Genomic DNA, 23316 nt, shown 5'->3' on the forward strand with positions numbered 1-23316 from the left:
TGTGGATGTTCATTGTAGAATCACTTTATAGTGAAAAATAGGAAATAGTCTACACATGCAGCAGTAAGAGTTAACTATATTTAGTCATAACATGTTATATAACAATTAAAGCAATGTAGAACATCTATTTTCTCCTAAAAACATTGAGTGCCCAATATGTACAAGGCAATATGTTGGGTCCTGAGGTAACAGAAAAACAACACAGCTAATCTCTGGCCTCAGGGGTCTTAGATGCCTAAGAAGCAAGACTGACATTAAACATAATCACACACCTGATTAATTGACTGTATGATAATTATTATGAAGGAAACCTATTAGGTGCTAGTACATCATCAAGAGACCCAATCTACCGGGGATTGGTTTAAGTGAAGGAGAAGGAAAGAAAAACAAAGAATGGGGAAAGAGAGCATCAGTCATAGCAGACAGTAGAAATATAGTAAATGGATCATAGTCCCCCCCTTATCCACAGGGGATACATCCCAAAACCTTCAAGTGGATGCCTGAAACCTCAGATGATGATAAACCATGTAAACTATGTTGCTTCCTATACATACTTACCTATGATAAAGTTCAACTTATAAATTCATCACAATAAGAGATTAACAATAAATAATAAATAGAACAATTATAACAATATAATGAATTTTAAATTATGTAAATGTGGCCTCTCAATCTCTCTCAAAGTATTTTATTGTATTTTCACCTTTTTACTTAAAGAAAGCATTTTATTGCCTCTTTGGACCATCTCAATTACCAGCATCACTCCTCTTTCTTGCACTTTAGGGCCAAATTAAGGGCTATTTGAACCAAGCAGTGGTACTATGACAGTTCATCTGATAACTGAGATGGTTGAATGATTCAGTGTCCCAGATGGAAAGGGGCAAGAAACCAAGCAATTTCATTGCACTTCTGAGAGTGACATGCAATTTAAAACATATGAATAGTTTATTTCTGGAATTTTTCATTTAGTATTTCAGATCATCATGGGCCTAGGTAGCTGAAATTGTGAAAAGCAAAACCATGGATAAGGGTGGACGACTCTGTTCATTTCCACTGAAAGATAATCATATGTCCAACTGGAGATGCAAATACTATTAGGATATACAAGTTCAGAGCTGGGGAAGGTTAGATTTGGATTTGTACATTTGAGAGTTACCAGCCTACATTCAATGGAATGGAATGGGCACTGATAGAAGAAGAAAATCGGGGAACTGGGTTATTGTAGGGGCCAGGAGAAGAGAGAGTCTCAAGATGTAGCGGGTAGTCACAAATGCTGAATTGTTGAGTAAGATGGAAGCAGAAAAGTGATCACTGCATTTGGTGACATTGTGTTAACTGAATAATCTTTTAGAAGATTCAGATGTGGGGAGGAAGACAAAAGTCTGATTGCTATGGATTGAGGAAAGAAAATAGGTGGTGTCACATGGAAAGTCATTCATTTGAGAAGTTCTGCTGTAGAGAAAAAAGGAGAATTGGGTAGCAGCTAGACAGGAATGGGAGGTCAAGAGCAGATTTGTTTGCTGATGAAAACAATCCTCTAGATAGAGCAAAATCAGTAGTGCAAGAAAGAAGGGCACAGTTCTAGGAGTGAAGTCCTTGAGAAGGTAAGAGAGTGAGATCCCAAGTACAAGTGAAAGGTTGACCTTAGCTAGGAGCAGGGATACTTCATCCTTGAACAGCAGTATGAAAGAGTGGGTCACAGTTCAGCATGCTGGAGAGATGAGAGTTTGCTTCTATTTCCTATGAATCATCAATCAAGGTCATCAGTAAGAAGAAAGGGAAAGGGGAGATTAGAAACGTACTAGAATAATTCCCCTAGTGTACTTTACATCACAGATTGATTATATTAATTGGAAAATAATAAATGTATACAACACTCTCACTTTTTCAATAAATGCTACAGTTTCTGAATGTCCCAAACAAGAAAAAAAGTGAAGGGGAGCCATTGCAAGTATCAAAAACAATAGCGCATTCATGAAGATGAATATATAGGAAGAGAAAAGGGGGTGCTCCAATCTGCTGGTTCATTTCCCATATGCCTAGGCCAGGGCTGTACTGAGCTGAAGCTAGTAGCCAGGAATAAAATCTAGATCTTCTATGTGGGTGGGAAGGACCCAATCAATTGAGCTTTCATGTTACCTCCCAGAATCTGTATTAGCAGGAAGCTGGAGTTGGGAGCCAGAGACTGGCATCAAATCCAGGTATTCCAATATAGCATATGGACTTCAGAACTGATGTCTTAACCACTAGGCCAAATTCCCACCTCTATGGAATAGTTATAATTAAAATCTTTTTTTAAAGATTTGTTTATTTATTTGAAAGTCAGAGTTACACAGAGAGAGGAGAGGCAGAGAGAGAGAGAGAGAGAGAGAGGGTCTTCTATCCGATGGTTCACTCCTCAATTGGCCCCAATGGCTGGAGCTGCGCCAATCTGAAGCCAGGAGCCAGGAGCTTCTTCTGGATCTCCCACACAGGTGCAGGGGCCCAAGGACTTGGCCGTATTCTACTGCTTTCCCAGGCAATAGAAAAGAGCTGTATCAGAAGTGGAGAAGCCAGGTCTCGAACCGGCACCCATATGGGATGCCGGTGCTTCAGGCCAGAGCATTAGCCACTGCACCACAGCGCCGGGCCCCATAATTAAAATCTTTAGAGAAATCTTTAATCACATACTAAAATTCACTTGTCTTAGACTATTTATGTTGCTGTAACAGAATGTTTATTTTCTGTTCCTATTAAGAATATCTGAGACTATGTACCTTACAAAGTGATTTATTTAGCTCAAAGTTTTGGAGGCTGAAAGTTCAAGACTGAGCAGCTTGGCCCCAACAGTTAAGCATCTGATTTGGCCATAGGAGTTCAGTTTGATGTGATTGCAGCCATTTTGGATGTGACTACCATCTTGCCCTTTAGATAACTCTGACAATCATCCCAAACCCTATGATAGGTTGAACAAAAGTCATTATGATAACCTGCTAGGATTGTATTGCTGGGTCAGACCCTGGAATGTCCCAAATCTGATGCCTAGAATGTTAGTATTTCTTGAGATAGTACAGGTGCACCTGGGTTAGCCTTGAACCACCTTTACCCAGCTTAACATATAAACCTCTTACTGCTGACTGGGAATATGCAAACCAGTTATCTTACAGCTGCCCAAGACCACAGTCCTACTTGTGAGTCCTCCAATGAATTGCATTCTGAGTAATCTTGAATTTGTCCTCTTTATTCTATCTCACAGCACCCTCTGCCAGTTCACATATATTGTGATGTTCCAGACAGCCCTCCTCCTACAGCTCCATCAAAATATGATGGAGAATCATTCATATGAAGAAGGGGCCAGATACACGAGGTGGCCTCATTTCAGTGAGAACCATCTGGGATCCCACAAGAACTATATTAGTGCCTTAGGGAGATAACACTCCCACTGACTTAATTACCTCCTGTAAACTCAACCTCTCACATCATTACACTGGGCATCAGGCTTCCAACACATGACTCTTTGGGGGACACACTTCAACCACATCCAAACCACAACACTGGGAAATTTTTAATAACTGAGAGTTTATTGACTCACAGTTCTGGAGAGTAGGAAGCCCACTAACAAGGAGTTAGCATCAGGTGAAAATCTTGCTGCATCACCTGGTGGGAGGAAAGAAGAATAGGGGCAACAGGATAGAGAGGAAAGGAGACTGAGGGAGAGAAGAGAGTGCGAGAGATAGACTGACAGGCTGAACTTGCCCTTTTGTAATGGCATCAGTCCCACTCATAAAGGTAGAGCCCACCTGGCCTCATCAACTCTTAAAGTTCCTACCCCTTAATACTGTTACAATGGCAGTTACATTTCAACATGAGTTTTGGAGGGGACAAACATGCAAACCATAGCATTCATCTATATTGGTGTTGCAATCAGAAAAATTCCTAAGTCATAGGTAGACATTGCATCAAAGTCCTTTTTAAAGTATTTGAGTTTCCCAAGGTTTGCATTAGCAGGAGACAGAGTTGGGACTCGAACCCAGGCACTCTGATGTAGGCATCCTTTTTTTTTTTTTTTTTTTTTTTTTTTTTGACAGGCAGAGTGGACAGTGAGAGAGAGAGACAGAGAGAAAGGTCTTCCTTTTGCGGTTGGTTCACCCTCCAATGGCCGCCGCGGCCGGCACGCTGCGGCCGGCGCACTGCGCTGATCCGATGGCAGGAGCCAGGAGCCAGGTGCTTTTCCTGGTCTCCCATGGGGTGCAGGGCCCAAGCACCTGGGCCATCCTCCACTGCACTCCCTGGCCACAGCAGAGGGCTGGCCTGGAAGAGGGGCAACCGGGACAGAATCCGGCGCCCCGACCGGGACTAGAACCCGGTGTGCCGGCGCCGCTAGGCGGAGGATTAGCCTAGTGAGCCGCGGCGCTGGCCAATGATGTAGGCATCTTAACCACTGCATCATACACTCCTTCCTCATTATTCAGAGATTTGCATCATAGAATTAACAAAGACTCAAATGATGTCTGTTTTAGTGACTTAATCTAAGCATGAGATTGCTTATCTCCATACTAGAAGAGACTAAATGAGTAACCGTAACCGAGTGATGTGTTTATCATGACCAAAGAAAACTAGACATAAAAAGAGATAAAGTCAATGTATAAATCACAACACACCACTGTAAACTATATAAACTATCCAACTTGAGATCAAAAGCTGATCCTCCTGGGAATATTTTTTCAGAAGCTATTAAAAAAAGTGAAATTTGAGAGAAGCTTTTGGGTCATCAGTGCACTATATTTAGAATCTTCAAATAATCATATATCTCATCACTATGTCACCAAGAGAAAAATGAAATGGGTTACTTCTCATTTCACTGAGTTTTTTTCTTTTTCTTTGAGTGCACCAGGAGTTTCTGTGATGGGACAGATCCCATTCTGACACTTAGAAATAGATATTACTAATTTCATATAAGAGTAAAATCTACCACGATCATTAAAACATAATAGCATTATTATTTATAATAGAATACACGTTTTTTCAAAGAACAAACCTTAAAATTTTAATTGCCCATTTTTGTGGGTTTCTGTGTGACAAGTCAACACATGTATTCAATGTGTGGAGATCAAAACTGATTCTTTAGCATTTCCATCTCTTTAGATTTAAAAACATTTTAATTTAATTTTAAAATTATTATTTATTTGAAAGGCAGAGAGAGATATTGAGATCCACTGATTCACTCCAAATACTCATAACAATAGTGAGTAGGCCAAATTGAAGCAATCCAGCCCTCCCATATGGGCAGCAGGGACTCAAGTACTAAAGCTATTCTCACCTGCTATTCGGCAGAGTGTGCATCAACAGGAAGCTGGAATTGGAAATGGAGGCAGGACTTAAAGTCAAGCATCCTAATATAGGATGTGGGCATCCCAAGTGGTATCTTAATCACTTAATCACCAACCATAACTGTACATATGTATGGAGTACAGTGTGGTCCTTCAGTAAATGTGTGCAATTTGTACAGGTCAAATCAAGATAATTAATCTTTCACCCTCCTTTTCGCTGTTATATGATTGAAACTTCAAACCTCTTTCTTCTATTTGTTTAGATAATTTATAATAGGTTATTATGAATAATAATCACCTCACTGTGTTGTACAAAACTAGGAACTTATTCTGTCTTTTTGGTACCAGTTATTCAACATTTCCCCAACAACCTTACCCCCAGCTCTTCTCATCCTCTAGGAATCACTGTGCTGTACTGAGATCCTTATTTTATCCTATAAATATGAGGGAGAACATGCAGTATTTGTCTTTCTCTGTATGGCTTGTTTCATGTAACACAATACCCTCCAGTTCCATCCACTTTACTGTGAATGACAGGACATTCTTTTTTATTGTACTTAGAACCGTATACCACATTGTTTTATCCATTCAACTGTTGATGGACAGTTGTCTTGGCTATTGAGAACAGTGCTGCCATAAATAAAAGAGCAAATATTTGAGTACTCATGTGTCAACTATCATTCTTTCTTGTACTGATTTTAATGAAATCTCAAAAATGCAGACACCTTTATGAGGCAGGTACTATTATTCTCTGCATTTTGCAGAAGAGGGAATAGTGGTTCATCCAATCCAATATAATAAAAACATACAATACAAATATTGTATGAGTGATCTATGCCAAGTATATCACTATGCCCAAGGGAGGCAAAAATTAAATGAGATTCCCCAGCTCACAGCCTCCTGGAAGGGACAAAGGGGCAAACACATGAGTTATATTTCCATGCAGCGTATTTTGTGGAAAGATAAATAATTAATCTGCTTGAGGGTAAAAAAATTTCACAAAAGAGATGACAGCAGAGTTGGATCCTGGAGATTAAGTAATTATTGGGAGAAAAACAGGTAAAAACAAGTGGAAAGAATGCAGTTCAGACAAGGTCCTGGTCTTAGTTCAGTATAAGGAGAAAGTACAAGTTAGGGAATGGTGAGAAATAAGCTGGAGATATAATAGGTGAGAGGCAGACTGCAGGGGTCTCCTGTGCAGCTGTCAAGTTAGGAATGACTTCTGTAGCTACCATAGAGCATCAGAACCATGCATATATGATTAACTTTGATTTTCAGGAGGATAACTCTGGCACCAATCTGCAATGTTTATTGAAGGTGAAAAACTGGAATGCTGAAGAAATTTAGAGAAAGTTAATGCCTGGGTGCAAAAGGATGATGGCCCCAAATAAGGTAGAGTCATTTCTTGATATTACTAGGGGATTGGTTCCAGGACCTCACTGATGATACCAGAATCCGAGGATGCTCAGTTCCTTGTGTAAAATGGCATAGTAGTTGCATATAACCTATGTACCTCCCCCTTGCTACTTTCAATCATCTCCTTATAATACTTAGGACAACACAAATGCTATATGAATGCATAGCTGTTACACTGTACTGTTTAGGGAATAATGTCAAGAGAAAAGGCCCTACATATTCAGAGAAGACAGTTTTTTCTGAACATTTTTGACCCCATTTGGTAGAATCTGAAGATGCAGAGCCCTGGATATGGAGGGCTGACTGTGTTAATGTAATAAGTAAAGAAGCACATTTATGATGTGTTTCTGAGCAAAGATACTAATCTTTGATATTTAAATACATAAAATCTGGATTTGTCACAACACATCCGTATCCATGGATTAGGGCTGGCAATTACCAGACAGTATTTCTGGAAAGATTTTAACTAACTAAACAATATCCATCCTAACTGCCGCTGGCCCGACAGCAATCATAAGATGCTATTCCTTTCTAACTTCATATATGTTAAAATGTGAAAGAGAAAAATTGTGCTTGGAATGCATGAAATGGGAGCACAACATTAAAAATATATTAAAAATGCAAACACATCTCCCCAGTCCAAGGCAACACTGCCTCATTCCTGGATCATTACAGTAGCTTCCTAACAGGTCTCGCTACTTCTGCCCTACGAATGTCCTTATCCCTTTTCTATCCTCAAGTGGGCAGATAGAATCAGGTCATGTGATTCATGTGTTCAGAAGCTCTGCTGGCTTCTCCTCTTACTCAGAGAAAAAGCCCAAATCTTTACAGAGGATACAAGGCCCTGCTGAACCTGAGGCCTCATTAGCTCTTTCTCTACATCTCCTGTTCAACTCCCTGTGTTCCCTCTACTCCAGACAAGTGGGCCTCCTCTTACACACCCTCCGCCTTCCACTTCAAGTAATTTGCATCTGCCACTCTCTCTGCAGGACCTGCTCTTCTCCAAGTACCTGCTAGATTAAATTCCTGAAGTGTTTCCCAAATGTTGCCTTTTTGGTGAGGCTTCCTTTACCTGCCCTTGGCTAAAAGTACCATCAACCCCAACCCCAAACTCTTATTTACTGCTTATCCACCCTCCCTGTTTGTATTCTTTCTTTTAGAAATTAATTAATTAGAGAGGGAGGAAGGGTGGAGAAAGCAAAAGAGAGAGAGAGCGCGCATGAGCGAGAATACAGTTCTGCAGGTTGGAGCTGGAGATCAGGGTGACAGTATAGTTGGATTCTGGTGAAGACATTCTTCAGCGGTGCAGGCAACTTCTAGTCATATCCTCACATGGAGAGAAGTAGGGTGAGCTAACTAGAGTCCCCTTTATAAGGACAGTAATCCATTTGTGATGGTTTTACTCTCAAAAATTAATTATTTCCCAAAGGCGCTACTTTGTAATACAGGACAGAGTAGGATTTTAACATTTTGAGAGAGTCATAAACATTCAGTCCATTATAGCCAACAACTCTGTTTCTTTTTCCAACATAGAATTATACCTAACAGGATCAATATTATCTAAACAGGAAAAAGAATAGATTAAATTTTGTTTGAGACAATTTTAGTGAGGAAACACTGAACTGACTTTTAAAAGAGAAGGGGTAAGGTCCTGGATCTTACATCCTGGTGTTCTATTTGTCACCAGCTCACCCTCTAAAGACACTGTGCTGATAGAAAGAAAATCCCATTGTCCAGCGGACAGGTAGCTTTTCCTTAATTGCTTCAAAATCAAAGGAAAAAAGGAAAACAAACCGAGAATTACAGGAAATACTACGGACATTTGTTTTTTGTACTTTTTTTGTTTTGTTTTTGTTTTTGTTTTTGTTTTTGACAAGCAGAGTTAGACAGTGAGAGAGAGAGAGAGAGACAGAGAGAAAGGTCTTCCTTCCGTTGGTTTACTCCCCAAATGGCCGCTACGGCTGGCGCGCTACGGCCAGCGTGCTGCGGCCAGTGCGCTGCGCCGATCCGAAGCCAGGAGCCAGGTGTTTCCTCCTGGTCTCCCATGAGGGTGCAGGGCCCAAACACTTGGGCCATCCTCCGCTGCCTTCCCGGGCCACAGCAGAGAGCTGGACTGGAAGAGGAACAACCGGGACAGAATCAGGTGCCCCTAGGCCGGCGCCGCGGCTCAATAGTCTAATGCTCCACCTAGCGGTGCCAGCACACTGGGTTCTAGTCCTGGTTGGTCGGGGCGCCGGATTCTTTCCCAGTTGCCCCTCTTCTAGGCCAGCTCTCTGCTGTGGCCCGGGAAGGCAGTGGAGGATGGCCCAAGTGCTTGGGCCCTGCACCCCATGGGAGACCAGGAGAAGCACCTGGCTCCTGCCTTCAGATCAGCGCGATGCGCCGGCCGCAGCGCACCGGCCATTGGAGGGTGAACCAACGGCAAAAGGAAGACCTTTCTCTCTCTCTCTCTCTCTCACTGTCCACTCTGAAATGCCAAGATGATTAATCTACTTCTCCTCTTTTCTCACATTCATCCCATTACCACCAACCCCTGCTGTAGAATACCCCGAAACTGTTGGGCAGATTTACTACAGAAACACAAAAGTAAAGATGCTTGTCTGACATGCAGCAAGCCAATCACAGGCACCAGGGCAGTAGAAAAAAGGGACGTTTATAGCAAAGCACAAAGCAAGGCCTGGCCTCCCTGAAAGATTAGAGGAATGAGTCTTATAGTTCAAAGTTGGGAATGTGCACTGCATGATCAGCTCATGTGTGGGCCTCTGGTTGGTCCACAGTGCACCTGGCCTTCCTTTGATTGGTGAGAGGGGCCAGAGAGTTTCCTTTGGAATGGCAATGTCTGTCCAGGTTTCTGGGTAGATTGGGTATACTTTGAGTATACTGTGGGTATACTTTGCATATACTTTGGGTATACTTTGGGTATACTGTGAGTTCCTACAAACCTCTCAGAATAGAGCCCAGCTTTAAGATGTTAGCTATGTAAACTATGAAGGCAATTGTATCACTCCTTAACTTAATGAGTTAATCTATTTTTAAAAAGATTGTTTGTTTGTTTGCTTGTTTATTTATTTGAAAGGCAGAGCAACAGAAAGAGAATCTTCCATCTACTGATTCACTCCCCAAATTGCCACAACTGCTGAAACTGGGCCAGGCTAAAGCCAGAAGCCAGGAACTCCACCTGAGTCTCCCACATGGTGACAAGAACTCAAATACTTAAGCCAATTATCCACCACTTTAGCAGAAAACTGGTTTAGAAGTGGAATAGCCTGGACTTAAACTGGCACACTGATATGGGATGTGAGCATCCAAACAGTGGCTTTCCCAGCTGTGCCACAACACTTGAGTTAATCTTTACAGAAGAACTACAAGCTAAGGAAGAGATACTGGGGCCCTCTAAAACTCTAAGGTATTAGGGATACAGGCTCGTCTTTACTCCAATGTGCTGATTGGTATTGAAGGGGTGAGCAATTGTTGACCAATGAATGAGGGACTAAGGGCGAAGCTGATTGACATCCTACCATCCTACCTGCAGGAAATCTAAGCTTAACCAATCACAAAAGTGGAGTTGAGTGGCTGGTTGAAGGATTCTGGGTCAATTTATTACTTTCTGCAGAGCACTTGGGCTAGACAATCATGCTGTTGTCGGATTAACTTCTACTTAAAGTCTACTCATCATCCAGCTGGGAACTTAGTTTACCTGATGTGAACAGTGAGGTACCACTTCACACCCATTGGGATGCCTAATGTTGAAAACAAATCAAGAAAGTAACAAGTCTTGGTCAAGTATGTGGAGAAATTGGAGTCCTTATACATTGCTGGTAGAAATGTAAAATGGTCCGGTCGGGGTGCCGGATTCTGTCCCGGTTGCCCCTCTTCCAGGCCAGCTCTCTGCTATGGCCAGGGAGTGCAGTGGAGGATGGCCCAGGTGCTTGGGCCCTGCACCCCATGGGAGACCAGGAAAAGCACCTGGCTCCTGGCTCCTGCCATCGGATCAGCGCGGTGCGCCGGCTGCAGCGGCGGCCATTGGAGGGTGAACCAACGGCAAAGGAAGACCTTTCTCTCTGTCTCTCTCTCTCACTGTCCACTCTGCCTGTCAAAAAAAAAAAAAAAAAAAAAAAGAAATGTAAAATGGTATAGCTACTTGAAAACACAGTTTAGAAGTTCTTCAAAAGGTTAAGAATAGAGTTATCATATGATCCATCGATTTTGTTTACAAATGTATATTCAAACAAGGTGAAGGCATATGTTCACTAACACATACAAAAACTGGTGCATAGCATCATTTATTTATTTCTTTATTTGAAAAGCAGAGTTACAGAAGGGGAGAGAGAGAGAGAGAGCGCACACTTTATCTAACATCCCCTGGTGCACTCCTCAAATGGCTACAATGGCCAGGGCTGGGCCAGGCCAAAGCAAGGAGCCAGGAGCTCCATCTGGGCCTCTCACACAAGTGTCAGAGGCCCAAGCACTTGGACCATCTTCCACTGCTTTCTCAGACACAATAGCAGGAAGCTGGATCAGAAGTCAAGCGACCATTATTGGAACTGACACCCATATGGACGGCTAGTGTTGCAGATAGCCATTTATCCTGATTTTCCACAATGCCAGTTCCAGCATCATTACTTTTCAAATTTTATTTATTTACTTTTATTTATTTGAATGACAGAGTGACAGAGGTGGGGGTGGTGGAGGGGGGAGAGAGAGAGAGAGCTCTTCCATTCACTGGATCAGAATGGAGTAGCCAAGACTCAACCGGGTACTCTACTAAAGGATCACAGCTTCCTAAGCAGCAGCAGCTTAATCCACTGTGCCACACAGTCACTCCATCATTATTCAAAATAGTCAAAAAGTGGAAATAATCAAAATTTCCATTAAAAGATGAATAAACAAAATATGGTATACCCATACAAAGAAGTATTATTCAGCTGTCAAAGGGAATGAAATATTAACACATGATACAGCATGGATGAATGTTGAAAACTCTGTGTTGAGGCTGGTGTTGTGGCATAGCAGTAAAGCCTCTGCCTGTGATGCCAGTATCCCATATGGGCACCGGTTTGTGTCATGGCTGCTCTGCTTCTGATTCAGCTCCCTGCTAATGGTCTGAGAAAAGCAACAGAAGATAGCCCAATGCCGGTTCGAGACCCAGCTGCTCCACTTCTGATCCAGCTCTCTGCTATGGCCTGGGAAAGCAGTGGAAGATGGCCCAAGTCCTTAGGCCTCTGCACCCATGTGGGAGACCTGGAAGAAGCTCCTGGCTCCTGACTTCTGATCAGCACAGCTCCGGCCATTGTGGCCAATTGGGGAGTGAACCATAGGATGGAAGACCTCTCTCTCTGCCTCTCCTTTCTCTGTGTGAAACTCTTTCAAATAAATAAATAAATAAATAAATCTTAAAAAAAGAAGATAGCCCAAGTGTTTGGGCCCCTGTCACCCACATGGAAAATCCAGATGAAGCTCCTGGGTCCTGGCTTCAGTTTGGCCCAGCACTGCCCTTTGAGGCCATCTGGAGAGTGAAGCAGGAGACAGAAGATCTCTCTCTCTCTTTCTCTCTCTCTCTCCCTCTCTCTCTTCCTCTCTCTTTCTCTCTGCCTCTGCCTCTCTTTCTCTCTCAAATCTGACTTTCAAAGTAAAAAATCTTTTAAAAAAGAGAAAAAACTTTAAGTTAATTGAAAGAAACTAGTCACACAAGATCACATATTGTATGACTCCATTTGTGTGAAATATCCAGAACAGTTTATCTATAGAGACAGAAGTAAATTAGTGCTTGCCAGAGGCAAGAGGGATGAAGGACTAGTGAGTGATTTTCGTGGGTGTGGAATTTCTTTTGAGGCTGGTGAAATGTTCTAATCTTATATTGTGGTGACAGTTTACAACTCTGTGAATATTCTAAAAACTCTTAAGATTTTTTTTGTGTATGTGAAATATATCTATTTAAACTTGTTATTAAAAATAAAATCTATTTTTGTTTTCAATGATATTTCCTGTATATTTCTAATGACAGTATTATCAAATGATTTGTATACTTTAAATGAGTGAATTGTATGGCATGCAAATTACGTCTCTTTAAAGCTGTTACAAAAAGGAGAAGGAAGACAGATCTTGTTTAAACAGTAGATGGAGGGAATGTAACTTTTTTCCTTTATCAAACCTGTCAAAGCCTAAGAGAGGAAATGAAAACCACAAAATCTGTAGGATCAGACACCAAGAGCAGGAACAAATCCCTTAGCAGCTGGGCAGTAGTTAAAGAAGAAGGCCCTGCTTTTGAGAAAAGACTGCCCTTCTAGGGGCCATGAATAGATAGGCTCTTCCTGTATCATTTTCAGGCAGACCTGGAACCAAAGAATTGTACTTGAAAATCTACAATGAGCCCATCATAGTGCTCAGATCTCTGAATTCTCCAGATCAAGAATTTGCAGTCTTTCAGACCTAAGGACTACCCTGGTGAACAACTTGTCCTGGTTTACTCAGAACTTCATCACTTTTCGTAATGAAACTTCCAAATCCCAATAACCTCTACAGTGCCAGGTAGATCAAGATGATTACTCGCCCTAGGATCTCCAGATAAAGGAAATGAACTATAGAAAGCAGTTGTCTTTATTGATTCTTGTGATCAACAGACTATGGTGACCAGACATTATTAAAACTCCTTCTGTTGCAGAAAATAAACTCCCGTATTTTCCCTGGCATCCCAGGGCTTGTTGCTACGGTTATTTACCTTGAGAGTATTAACAGAGTTTGGAAACAACCCAAGGCAGAAAATGATAATTCAAGTTTAAGAACACCAGAAACACATCACAATGATGGGATTCTGTCTCAAACAAATATCTGTGCTATGCTGGAAATTCATAGCATAATATATAGAAAATAAATAGAAAGCTTGCTAACAAATGAAAACCAAATACATCATAGAATCCAATCCATTGACAGAAAGTGTTCACTAATTAGAGAGGCTTTCAAGCCTCTATGTTTCTCTGGCTAAAAGGTATCCTAGAGGCTCTCTGAAACATCTACTTAATAACATTTATGAACTATATCCAAATTCAAATCTGCTGTATCAGAATGAAGGATACAATATTAAAGGAGTGTTTTGTTATCCATCAAAAGTAAACTACTGACATGATCAAGGTAAGAAATAACATCTATTCACCATCAGCTACCAATGTTTAAGAACATATTATACCCTGATATGTTTACTAATGTTTTGAGTTTGGGGAACTTCAGAAAAATGGCCACCTGAAAACAGGTCCAAAATACTCTTTTCCGGGAACTATATTTGAATTCCTGGATACTAAGTAAGAAAATATAAAGGAAATGAATAAATTGTTGCACAAAAGGAAAAGTTTCAATAGCAACACCAATGATGTTGGCCTACCCTGACAGCTTCTTAGCTTCTGTGTAGTTCATCCAGGTGATGATGTCCTAGGATAAGTTGAAGCACACTGCCAACAATAAGAACATTATCAAAGTCTTTTCTCTAAGATTCCTGCAAAGAAGATAATTACAATTTAAGATGCAATGCCAGACTCTTCCTCATCACATGATGAGCTTGTGGCTTCTTAGCTGTTACACATAAAAAAGGCATTTGATCAAAAATGACTCAATTTTTACATAGCTTATAAACTTATTTAAAGAAAGAGAAATGCTCCCTTTCTTCCTTCCTACCTATCTACCAAACTATCATCTATATGCCTATCCATCCATCCATCCCCTACTTCCTTTGAGAGAGAAAGAGAGAGAGTTCAAACTGGCAAAGGCCAAATACATTTTATGCTTTGGAAGTCAAACACATGTTTGTTACTCAGTTGATAAATCCCACATGACAGTCATAGGATTAGTTGGCAGTCTTTTCCAAGATGTCACCACATGGTGCTTCTCCTCTTTCTTAAAATCACTCAGTTTCAGTGGTGTTCCAATATGCTGCTTAGTCATGACCTTAAAGCCAAAGCCAAACCCCATACAACTTCTGTAATGAAACCTACAATAAGATTCCAAATTTCAGTGAACAATGTCAAATATCCTTCATTTGCAGAGTGAGGGAGGCAGCAGCTGAGGAAAACAAATGGGAAGAGGAAATAATGGGGCTGTCTCTTTTTCTTTTACATCCCTCTATTCCTTTGTCCTTTAGGGACTTGGTCTTCAGAAAAGTTCTTAGAGTCCAGATGAACCTTTTCTTTTCCAGACAGTTTTATTTGACCCAGCTTCTCACAATCTCAGACAGTTAGAGGATCCTGCTTTCCCTGAAGATAGATGACTGAACTCTTTGCCTTCCAGACCAGGTGTCACAATGCATGAGTTTAGTATCTATAATGCTGGTCATTTTCAGAGATAATTTAAGATGAAAGAAGGCCTGGGGCCAGTGCTGTGGCATAGCAGGTAAACCCACTGCCTGCAGTGCCGGCATCCCATATGGGCACCAGTTTGAGTTCTGGCTGCTCCATTTCCAATACGGCTCTCTGCTATGGCCTGGAAAAGCACTAGAAGATGGCCCAAGTTCTTGGGCCCCTGCACTTATGTGGGAGACCCAGAAGCAGCTCCTGGCTCCTGGCTTCAGATTGGTGCAGCTCTGGCCATCGCAGCCATCTGGGGAGTAAACCAGCAGATGGAAAACCTCTCTCTCTCTCTCTCTCTCTCTCTCTCTCTCTCTCTCTTTCCTTCTTCTCCCTCTCCCTCTCCTTCTCTCTGTGTGTAACTCTGACTTTCAAATAAATAAATAAAATATTTTTTAAAAAAAGAAAAATAGAAAGAAGGCCTTATAAAGTTCAATTAGCTTTTATTGGGGGGCTTAATTGAACCAACATTCCACTGTTCCAACTGAGTTAAAAAAAAAAAAAAAAAAAACTTTACTCTCCCTTGAGAGGCCACCTCCTGCTGGAACCCTGTCTTGACTGCCATTCCCAACGACACCCGTTTTCAGCACAAAGCAGCCAGAGTGATCATCTCCCAGTCCCCCTAACAGATGTTAGGGTTCGTTCTTGTTGAGAGGGGAATGTGAGGAGTCAAATGGATTTAATAGGTAGTCTGGAAATTGAGGGTGGAAAATATTCCCCCCAAAAAAATTATTCTTAGCAAGGTCAGAAGTGCCTGCTTGCCCACTCCTTGGGAGCTTCCAGTCTTATCATGAGAATAGCAAGGAAGTGGTGACTCCACCCTTCTGAGCTTCCAGTTTATTGTGAAAACCACCCTTGTGATGGTTTTTTGTTTTATAATGAGCAAGTCAGAAAGGATAAAGAATTTAATTTAAGGTCTTTTGTTGGAGTTGCCCCCACCTTATTGCTTGACATTTTTGTCCACAGAATTGTACTTAAAAGCTCCAGTGCCACAGGGTTCTTCGGGTTTTGCTTCTCTTGCAGCTCCCCTCCATGCCACTCTGGCTGGTGGTCTTTGACTCTAATAAATCTTGCTTTTAAACCTTAAAAATTTTATTAATTTATTTATTTGAAAGGTAGAGTTACAAAGAGGCAGAGGCAGAGAGAGAGAGATAAAGAGATAAAGTCTTCCATCAGGTGGTTCATTCCACAGAGGGCTGCGATGCTGATCTGAAGCCAGCAGCCAGGAGCTTCTTCCGGGTCTCCCATGCAGATGCAGTGGCCAAGGACTTGGGCCATCTTCTACTGCTTTCCCAGGCCATAGCAGAGAGCTGGATTGGAAGTGGATCAGCCAGAACTCAAACTGGTGCTCATATGGGATGCCAGCACTGCAGGCAGTGGGTTTACCTTTTATGCCACAGTGCTGGCTTCCCCAGCTGAGTTTTCTCACCAGGGAAAATGTTCCTCTCCTGGGGGAAGGGAAAGTAGAGGAATACTTTCCTGAGAGGAGTGTACTATCTGACAGAGGAACGGAAAGAAGCAAGTGAGCATTCTCAGATTACCCACGTTGCTTGATTGTTTCTTTGTCCCACTTAAGAACTACCACTATGTCTCCATGAGGTAAACCTTCTATGTCATGATCTAGTCTTAATGTGGGGAGAATGATAGTTTGGGATAGGGCAGGTGTTTGTCCTATTGGCTAAGACTTCTATATCCCATATCAAGAGCCCCTGGGTTTGATACATGGCTCTGGCTCAGGCTCCAGCTCTTAATTCCAAATTCCTGCCAAAGCAGACCTTGGGAAGCAGCAGGTGATGGCTCAAGTAATTGAATCCCTGCCATCGACATGGAAGAGAGACTGAGTTCCTGAATCCCAGCTTCACCGTAGCTCCCTGCCAGCTACAACAGGCTTTTGAGGAGTGAAGCAGTAGTTAGGAGCTCTGCTTGTCTCCCAAATGAATATAAATATTAAAAATAGGCAAGTAATTTTAGGAAGCATATATTTGTGATGGGTAGGGTCATTTAAGTGGAAAGTTATTAGGGAACATAATTTTGGCTAATGTCTATGCTTTATTCATCAAACTGCCATCTTGATAATAGAACTGGGTATTATGATTCTTGTGTTTACTTCTCAAGTGGTTTTGAACACAGAGGATTGACAGAGAAGTGTCAATTCTATATACCATGCTATGATTGGATATGGTTTGAGTGTGTCCCTGAAAGTTGCATGTGTTCAAAGCTTGCTCCCCAATGTGGTGATGAGAGGTGGTGGGACTTTTAACAGGTGGATCTAATGGAAGGTCTTTAGGTCATTGGGGTGGTTACCCACCCTCAGAAGAAATTAAAAGAGTTATTGTGAGACCCCCAAACTCTCAGAAGAGCAAGTTGATACAAAAGCAAGTTCAACCCTTGAGTCATTCTGTCTTCCTATCTCACTATGTGATCTCTTGCTCCAGCACATGCTGTCATCAGAATACCAACCAGTAGCTGAACCAATGAGGCCACCTGATCTTAGCCTTCCAGCCACCAAAACTATGGGTTCAGTAAACCTCTTTTCTTCATAAGAAGTTGCCTCAGAAATTTTGTTACAGTAATGAAAAGAGACTAATACACCCTCAAACCCAGTGGCTACAACAATAATTTATTTCTCACTCATATCATTGGGATCCTATCATGTACTTTGCACATTGTCATGCCGAGGGAGGAGAGGGTCTTTAAACCCCAATTTGAGTTTCAAGCACCTCCAACTGGGATGTTTTGAGAATATAGAAGTAGAAATGATTTTCACATTTGAAGCCTAGGATGTACTTACAGGAACTGTGCCTGAGTGGTGTCTTCAAACTTAACCCTCTACATAGAGGAGCCATATTTATTATGGCTATCATCTACAACTGAATAAACCTTTTCATATCCCCCCAGTTTGCTGAGAATTATTTTTGGGAATACTTAATCCAGAGCTTTTCTTTCAGGGTATTGGCACTTCCCATTTTTGGATATGAGTTATTCTAGACCAACCTCTATTATTTCTGGATTACATGTCAGCAAAGGAAAATGAATTGAGTGTTTTGAGGAGAAAAACTATCATGGCCAGATAGATGAATGGACTGATTGTGCTGTGTTGCTAAAAGTAGGAACTCTGGAAAACTCATTGGTATGATTTTCAAGGAAGCATATCTTTTTGGATACTCTTCAGAGTTGTGACAAATTCCTCCAGCAGCAGGTGGGAGGTGCGTCTATTGATACAACACTTTCCCTTGGCCCTCCCCTGAGGTATTTGAACTGACAAGACCTACTCTGTCTTCAAAGAGAGGCCTTTCTTTGCTATGTGATATTCAAATATAAAAGCTGCTTTGAACTCTCAGATTTCAGGCATTTGGGAAAGAAATCAGCAACCAGTCAAATTTACATATTTATTGTGTCTACCGGAGGATGGAGAGATATTTTTCCTTGCCCAGTTAATATTGGTGTTTATCCATTGAATAGATATGTATTGTTCCTACTATATGCCACATAATATTGTGTGCCTGTTATACAACAACGGTTCAGACTGACATAGCCCCTCATCTAATAGAATTCTCAATTTGGGAGGAGGGAAGTGCATACTACAATGCACTTGAATAAACATCCTACAATTCAGTGTGAGAAATACCACGATGAGGACACACCAAGTGCCATGGGAATCATATAGCAGACAGCCAGAAATGACTTGTTTGGTCATTGTGATCCCAGGGATAGTAACTTAACCAAAGAGAATGAACAAAAACCCTAAGGTTGGAGGCTGGCATTGTGGGTTAAGCCGCTGCCTGTGATGCCAGCATCCCATATGGGCACTGGTTCATATCCCACCTGCTCTACTTCCAATGTAGCTCTCTGCTAATGGCCTGAAAAAAACAGTGGAAGAGGACACAAATGTTTGAGCCCCTGCCACCCACATGGGAGACCAGGTGAAGCTCCTGGATCCTGGCTTCAGCTTGGCCCAGTCCTAACCATTATGGCCATCTGTGGAGTAAACCAACAGATGGATGTGTCACCTCTCTCTCTCTTCCCCCCTTTCTCTCTCTGTAACTCTGATTTTCAAAGAAAGAAGAAAGCAAGCAAGCAAAAAGGTAAGTGAAAGCAGCTCTGAGGTTAGAGCAAATGTAGTATACTTAAAAGCCTGAGTGTAAAAGTATATTGTGTAGGTGAGGAGGAAAATAAGTTTTTGGGAGGAATAGTTGAATAAGAAAGGAATGAGGTAAAAAAGACAAGCTAGTATAAGGTCATGGAATGTCTAGAGAATCCTATCAGGATCTGTGGTGTCTATTCCCATGGGAAGTCACTGAATGATTTGCAGAGGTAAGTGGCATGATTGGATTTGTGTTCCCGAAGGCTCTGACTACTCTGTTGCAAATAGATTAAAATAGAAAAATTCTGGAGAAAGGAAATAGAAAGACCAGTGAGGGAGCTATGTAGGCCTCCAGATGAGACACTATGGATGCCTAAAATGAGGTATTAGTAGTAGAATGCACAATATGAGTGGACTTGAGAAAAGTTTAGAAGATAGAATTGACAGGACTTGGTGACAGAAATGATGTTATTGATATAGAAAGGGAGAAACTGACCATGACACTGAGATTGCTCAAGTTTCTGGTTTAGACACTAGGTTGATAGTGATGTTATTTATTTATTTATTTATTTTTTGACAGGCAGAGTGGATAGTGAGAGAGAGAGAGAGAGAGAAAGGTCTTCCTTTTGCCGTTGGTTCACCCTCCAATGGCTGCCACGGCCGGCGCACGGCAGCCAGCGCACCGCGCTGATCTGAAGGCAGAAGCCAGGTGCTTCTCCTGGTCTCCCATGGGGTGCAGGGCCCAAGCACTTGGGCCATCCTCCACTGCACTCCCTGGCCACAGCAGAGAGCTGGCCTGGAAGAGGGGCAACCGGGACAGAATCCGGCGCCCCAACCGGGACTAGAACCCGGTGTGCCGGTGCCGCTAGGTGGAGGATTAGCCTATTGAGCCGCGGCGCCGGCCTATTTATTTATTTTTAAAGATTTATCTTATTTGAAAGAGTTAAAGAGATAGGGGGAGAGAGAGAGAGAGAGAGAGAGAGAGATCTTCCATCCACTGGTTCGATCCCCAAATGACCTCAACAGCTGGACCTGGGCCAGGACAAAGCCAGGAGCCAGGATCTTCTTCTGGGTCTCCCACATGAGGGCAGGGACACAAGCACATGGGCCATCCTCCACTGATTTCCCAGGCAAGGTAGCAGGGAGCTGGATCAGAAGTGGAGCAGCCAGGACTTCAACATGCACCCATATGGAATGCCAGCACGGCAGGCAGCAGATTAACCAGCTATGTCACAATGCCTGCCCCCGTTTATTGAGACAAGAAACCCAGGAGGAAAAACAGAGTGAAAGTTAAGTCCTTGAATTCAGTTGGGAACACGCTGATTTGAAGTGTGTAGTAGGTGCTCTCAGTGACCCATTCCCATCTCCTTGATCTACCATTGAAGTTGCCTGCAGACGAACATGTGGAACCAACTTCTGTATCCCTCTGCCTGAGGCCTTTCTTAGGCCAACAGAGTAAGCACTGCCTCAGGAAGGCTCACCAACAGGGAGGGACTTGAGTTGAGGGATAAAACTCTAGCTTTATTGTCCCACTACATCGGTTAAGAGGCGTGTTTCACCCATGTCTCAGAGGGAATTCATAGTGAGACAGTCCCATTTACCAACAACAATAATCTGCTTATTAACATACCCTCTCTCTTTTTTAATTTTTTTGAAGATTTATTTATTTATTTGAAAGTCAGAGTTACACAGAGATAGGAGAGGCAGAGAGAGGGAGGGAGAGAGAGAGAGAGAGAGAGAGTCTTCCATCCGCTGGTTCACTCCCCAGATGGCCACAATGACTAGAGCTGTACCCATCCGAAGCCAGGAGCCAGGAGCTTCCTCCAGGTCTTCCACATGGGTACAGGGGCCCAAGGACTTGGGCCATCTTCTACTGCTTTCCAGGCCACAGCAGAGAGCTGGATCAGAAGTGGAGCAGCCAGGACTCGAACCAGTGCTCATATGGGATGCTGGGACTGCAGGCAGCAGCTTTACCCATTACACCACAGTGCCGGCCCCAACATACCCTCTCTTGCTTTCCTTCTTTTCCAGTCTCATTTCCCATCCCCTTAGAATGTCTCTTGGTATTAACTATTTGTATCCAAATTGCAATATTGGAGTCTAAGATGAAGATGTTTGTTATACAACCAAGTGGAAGTTCCAGAAGCCAAAATGGGTGTGAAGATTTGAGGCTGAGGCACAAAGTTGAGCTGGAGGCTTAATTTGGAAGTCATAAATGTATGCTTTTTCATTGGTGTTGTAGTCCCAGAAAATATTTCAAAAGACTGTGTAGAAGAAGAGGGTCTATCATAAAAACACTATTGTTTAGGGGACAAGCAGAAAGAACACTGGATTTACATGAGATGGAGAAGAAAGTGAGGGAGGGGGAGAATCAATGGCGGAGTGTGAATGTTCTGGGACAGAGGGATAAATAGAGCCAACGCTGCATTCTCAAATGTCTATAAGTGCAGTACTGGAAAATGGACTGAATTTGGCTGCAAAGATATAATAGGTGATTATAGGAAGCCCAGTTTCAATAGAACATGAAGCCAAAGGCAGGCATCACAGATTAAATCTTGAACAAAAAGTGACAGTTTAAATCATGAACAAAAAGTGAAAAAGTCTGGGCAAAAATACAGATAGGCCCATCCGTGTGGCAAAATAGATAGATAGATAGATAGTCCTCTCAAGAAATCAAGCTATGAAGAGAGAGCCAACGCTGAGTAGTATTTCGGGAGGGATATGGAGAAGAGGGGTTGTTTTTGCTTTTTGTCTATTTCTTAAGAAGGAAGATTGTGAGGTTTTGAGTTGTGGTTTTTTTTAAGATTTTATTTATTTGAGAGGTAGAGTTACAGACAGTGAGGGGGAGAGACAGAGAGAGAAAGGTCTTCCTTCCATTGGTTCACTCCCCAGATGGCTGCAATGGCCGGAGCTGTGCCAAGCCGGAGCCAGGAGCCAGGAGCTTCTTCTGTTTTCCCATGTAGGTACAGGGGCCCAAGGACTTGGGCCATCTTCCACTGCTTTCCCAGGCCTTAGCAGATAGCTGGATTGGAAGAGTAACAGCCGGGACTCAAACCAGCGCCCATTTGGGATACTGGTGCCACAGGTGGAGGATTAACCTATTGTGGAGGCAGAGGATTAACCTACTGCGCCACGGCGCCAGCCCTGAGGTTTTGAGTTTTGATGATTCTGATAATCCTGATTGTGAGTTATTTTTTGAAGGCACTAAAATTTCATTACTCCAAATCATTCATCAAATATAAACTTAGAATGTATTAAGTGTCAGATTTTACTGTAGGAACTACAGTTGCAGCAAATAAGATAGCCTAACAGGAGACACAAACATCAAACTAATGATTGCACAGATAACCCAATGATTAGGACTTATAAAGGTGTCTGAATAACAAGTACAAATGCAAGGATGTATTTTAAGTAGATGTAATCTAAGTGAAAACAATTGAAAAAAAAAACCTTACTCAAAGATGAAATATGAACTAAAATATCAATAATCAAAAGATGAATTAGTACAGGGAGGCAGACATTTGGTGGTGGCATGGGAGGTTAGGTAGGTATTACGAGAAATCCATTACAGTGATCTGTGTGTGAACAGTGCACCTTCAGGAATACAGGTAACTGACAGAATGTCCAAACAATTTTTTTAAATAAAGATTTTATTTATTTATTTGAAAGGCAGAGTTACAGAGAAAAAAGGCAGAGGTAGAGAGAGAGATCTTCCATCCACTGTTTCACTCCCCAAATGGCTGCAATGCCCAGAGCTGGGCTGATCTGAAGTCAGGAGCCAATAACTTCTTCCGAGATACCCACACAGATACAGGGGCCCAAGGACTTGGGCCATCCTTTGCTGCTTTCCCAGGCCATAGCAGAGAGCTGGATCAGAAGAGGAGCAGCCAGGTCTCAAACCAGTGCCTGTATGAGATGCCTGCCCTGCGGTTTTACCCACTATGCCACAGTGCTGGCCCCAAATAGATACAGTTTAATACATGAATCTGAGAAAGTAAAAGTACAAGTTTGGATATTGGCTGTACAAAGCCCAGCTTAATTTCCATAAAACTTTCATGTAAAAAAAAGATTTATTTATTTATTTGAAAGTCAGAGTTACACAGAGATAGGAGAGGCAGAGAGAGAGAGAGGTCCTCCATCCGATGGTTCACTCCCCATTGGCCGCAACGGCCAGAGC

The 23316-nt window shown here is 42.2% G+C and overlaps 1 long non-coding RNA gene across 7 annotated transcripts in view; it reads left to right on the plus strand.

Annotated features, from left to right (window-relative positions):
- Nucleotides 1-8548, plus strand: part of LOC103348744 (uncharacterized) — a 47348-nt gene extending 38800 nt beyond the window's left edge. For all 7 annotated transcript variants that reach the window (XR_011387313.1, XR_011387314.1, XR_007920691.2 and 4 more), the window contains 2 exons: nucleotides 6588-6701; nucleotides 7715-8548. This is a non-coding gene — a long non-coding RNA (uncharacterized lncRNA). The remainder of the gene's footprint in view (nucleotides 1-6587; nucleotides 6702-7714) is intronic.
- Nucleotides 8549-23316: the final 14768 nt, after the last annotated feature.

This window comes from Oryctolagus cuniculus, chromosome 3 (assembly GCF_964237555.1).
Source record: "Oryctolagus cuniculus chromosome 3, mOryCun1.1, whole genome shotgun sequence".
In the NCBI taxonomy this organism is placed as follows: domain Eukaryota; kingdom Metazoa; phylum Chordata; class Mammalia; order Lagomorpha; family Leporidae; genus Oryctolagus; species Oryctolagus cuniculus.